This window comes from Podarcis muralis, chromosome 13 (assembly GCF_964188315.1).
Source record: "Podarcis muralis chromosome 13, rPodMur119.hap1.1, whole genome shotgun sequence".
Taxonomy (NCBI): Eukaryota; Metazoa; Chordata; class Lepidosauria; order Squamata; family Lacertidae; genus Podarcis; species Podarcis muralis.
The window spans coordinates 41,708,985-41,713,008 of NC_135667.1; positions in this window are offsets into that span (position 1 = coordinate 41,708,985).

The following is a 4,024-nucleotide window of genomic DNA, read 5'->3' on the forward strand; positions in this document are numbered from 1 at the left end:
GGTTCATGCTGTGGCCACAGACATGATATGTGATTTGACGGTGAGTTTGGGGTAGCCCAATGCAAAAATCCTGAGGATCCATGTGGATCCGTGCTTTGCGCCATTGCAGCCCCACACAACAGTGGGTGCGTGATTTTTTGGGTACAGGCTGTAGCCATGGGCATGCTATGTGATCTGATCGTGAATTTGGGGTGACCCAATGCAAAAATCCTGAGGATCCATGGGCTTTTACCTCCCGCCTCCCAGGCAGCCTCCTTTATCTCTAGCGTCCCTTATCTCCCTCCTGTTCGCTTGCGGATCAGCTGCTATCTTTCAACACCCCCTTCCCTCTTGTTTGCCTTAGTGTCTTTTCCTTAGCTGAAGCAGTTTTTTGCTCCTCCTTTTCTTCTAATTTCTCTCCTCATTGCTTGTTTTTAGTGTTCCTGTGTCCTCTGCTTGCAACTTCGCTGTCTTTACCTCCCCCCTCCCAGGCAGCCTCCTTTATTTCTAGCATCCCCTTACATTTTAGGAGGGAAAAAGTGTGTCTTGTGGAGCAAAAAATACGGTAAATGTTTTTGGTCACAGAGGCTGGAGGTTTCCGGGAATTAGGAGGGGGAATTCTTGACAAAAGAGAGTCGTATTTTGTTGCTCTACTTTGCCCATCAGAGCCTTGAAGAGTTCTGTCAGCTTAGAAGCAAAGACTGACACTCAGCTCTGAGACACAACATCAAACTGTCCTACATCTTAAGTGCAGATAATTGGGGGCGGGGCGGGGGGGAGATGCTTTAACCACTCCACTCTGCAGCCCTCTCTGAGCCAGGAATCTAGGAGTCTGCTTTAATCACCCTCTGCCCTTCCTCCAGATCTCCATCTACACGCAAACCTCTAAAGTTCAAAATTCTCCTTTCCGAGCTGGGAACCTGCCACAGAGAACCTTGGTTCTTCAAATAACTAGTTAGGATGACATTTGTCCCAAGCTTCACCTGATTTCTGTGAAGCAGGCAGTGCCTCTGAACATGTGCAGAGTGCTCCTTGGCAACCAGACCCTTGCGCCTTTGGGCTTAGCATGGAGGGCAGCTAAGGGAGGGGGTGCAGCTTTCAGGCAAGTGTTAGCTGCTCTGCTCCCCTCTGTTTTTAAAACTGTTTAAACCCATCATCTCTGCCTCTCCTCCCCCCCCCCCCCAAATCTCCTCCAGCCTTGTCTCCTCTAAACAGCCCTAAACGCATTTCCCGCTGACGCGTCAAGCTGAAAAGAAATCCAGAAGTTTGCGGGAAAGAGTTTTTGGAATTTGCTGTCTTTAAAGAACCACTGGAGTGGAAAGCCAGTCAGGGGCTTTGAAGAGACATTTAATTGAAATCTTTCTTAATTAGCGTCTCAGCTGCCTGACTCAACCTGCCTCTGAGATGAATCAAAGTTCTGTCATTTGGGCGCTTTTGGTAAGAACAGGCAACAGATTACCGAGGAAAAGGCAGCTGTGTGCTATGCTTCATGTCTCAAAAGATGCTGAAACACCAAGTGGAAGATAATACTTTCTGCCATGGAAGCCCTTTCTGTCCAGACACTTTGAGAGCTAGCTGCAGAAAGTTACTCAGTGGGAAAGACACTCTGCACAAGCACAGGGGCACCCTTATCTCTTTTTTTTACCTTTCCCTTGAGCATATGTAAAGTGCCTTTTCTTTTTCCAGTTAAATTTTTCTTAAATTTTCAAAAAAAAATTCACATATACACTCCAATACATAATTTTTTTTTTTTCTTTTGCTTTGTCAACTTCCTACCCCGTTCTCCATGGTGTTTTTTATTTCTGCCCCTTGCTGCACCCTATCCTCTCTCTCTTATCCCATAATAACAATATGGTAATCTCTAATTCCTTCTGCTGTTCATAGTTCAAATCCTGCTGGCGAATTCATCATACTATAGTATTTCTTTAAACAGTCCGAAAAAGGCTTCCATTCTTCATTAACCCAAACAATCATCATTGGGTGCTCTTCTTTCAGCTGCCAATTCTGCATAATCCATCACTTCATTTATCCATTCTTCTTTGCTGGTAGCTACTTCTTCCTTGCCAACAAAGGTCCGTATAGTAAAAGCTATGGTTTTCCCAGTAGTGATGTATGGAAGTGAGAGCTGGACCATAAAGAAGGCTGATCGCCGAAGCATTGATGCTTTTGAATTATGGTGCTGGAGGAGACTCTTGAGAGTCCCATGGACTGCAAGAAGATCAAACCTCTCCATTCTGAAGGAAATCAGCCCTGAGTGCTCACTGGAAGGACAGACCCTGAAGCTAAGGCTCCAGTACTTTGGCCACCTCATGAGAAGATAAGACTCCCTGGAACTCCCTGATGTTGGGAAAGAGGAGAAGAGGACGACAGAGGACGAGGTGGTTGGACAGTGTTCTCGAAGCTACCAGCATGAGTTTGACCAAACTGCGGGAGGCAGTGGAAGACAGAAGTGCCTGGCGTGCTCTGGTCCATGGGGTCACGAAGAGTCGGACACGACTAAACTACTAAACAACAACAACTTCTTCCTTCCATTTTTGTGCATAGAGAATTCTTCAATTCCATAGATTCATAAGTATATAATAAAGTATATACATTCTAAAGTGAATTAGCACATATCATGATATTCTATGGAATTGAAGAACCTTGATTTATTTTGACATATTATTTGATATTACCAGCTGAAGAAGGCGTTTACTCCGAAACAGGGCCCTGTCCTGGTCACCACTACTGAGTCGTACATCTGATTCATACTCCGGATACTCCTTTTTGGCTCTTTATTCTTTATTCTGAGTTTATATAATATGGACTCTTTTTGACTACCATTGAGACTTGTATAAAACTATTGTTGTGTACTGGTATTTTATGTACCTTTATACTATATTATTGCATACTAATATCTAAATTTATTATTATCTTAAAACCATTGTATTCACACATTGTGTTTAAATTTACTATTAGCTTTAAACTGTCATTCTTTGCAGAATATACATGTTTTTTTCTTTTCAACTCTTGAGTAGTAATTAATCCTTACATTGAAACTTGTGGCCAGAGTTCTTGGTTTATCCTTTTCAGTGCACTTGGTGTGCAGCACATTGGCTAATCTCCCTGCGAACAAATAAGAATGAATGTTGAATAAACAGGTTGTCTGGAAGCAGCCCTGTTTTGCTTTTTCCTAGAACCTCAGTGTCCACCAGGAATAGCCAAGTGCGAAATAGTGGCTTAGAAAGAGGAGTGTGGATATACTTAGAATTAAGGAAGAAGGCACCTCTGACTACATCTTAGTACAGGTATTTGTTTTGAGTTTTTGAGCTCACATTCATTTCCATATAAAAATCCATGCCTGATTTTCCCTGCCCCTTGCTTTGTTTCAGCAGCCTAATTTGGTGAATTGTTTTTATTGATTTTCCAAATTTTACCAAATCAGCCACAAATTAAGACAAATTTAATTCAACTTTTCCAAAATTTGCTTTCCCGCACTTCGTTCTTGGCGTGTCCAAAGATTCCTCTTGCTTCTCCTTTATTTTCTTAGTTGTTTCTAGTTCACATTCCATTCCTTACAGTTAACCTTATAGTACAATAGTTTTTGGGTTTATAAAAACTTATTTATCCTTAACCGTCAGCCAATTCCTGCACATACAATATTTCAACATTTGCAATATCAACAAGTTGCTATTGTGAAACAGCTGGGAATCATGAATGCTTTATGAGCTACTACAAATCTCCTGAAATCCTGGATCTACCGTCTGCCAGGCATTGGCGTACAGAATTTACATCACTGGCAGACTTGAGGCCTGGGAGACTCTCTAGATCTAAGCATTTTGTGTCATACGCCTGGTTGTTTTGGTCATACAGAACAGCATGCAAAGGAGTGACATTTGCTGTGTGAATGAGCTCTCTGGACAAAAGTAGGGTTTGCATTTTCATGAACCGCTTTGGCAATCTGGTTTCGCTGCTGTGTTTTTGTAATGCTCTTGCCTGTGATTCTGGGGCAAATGAGATGTTTCCCCCACCATTTCTTTTTCCATCTTTAGCAATCTCACGGCTG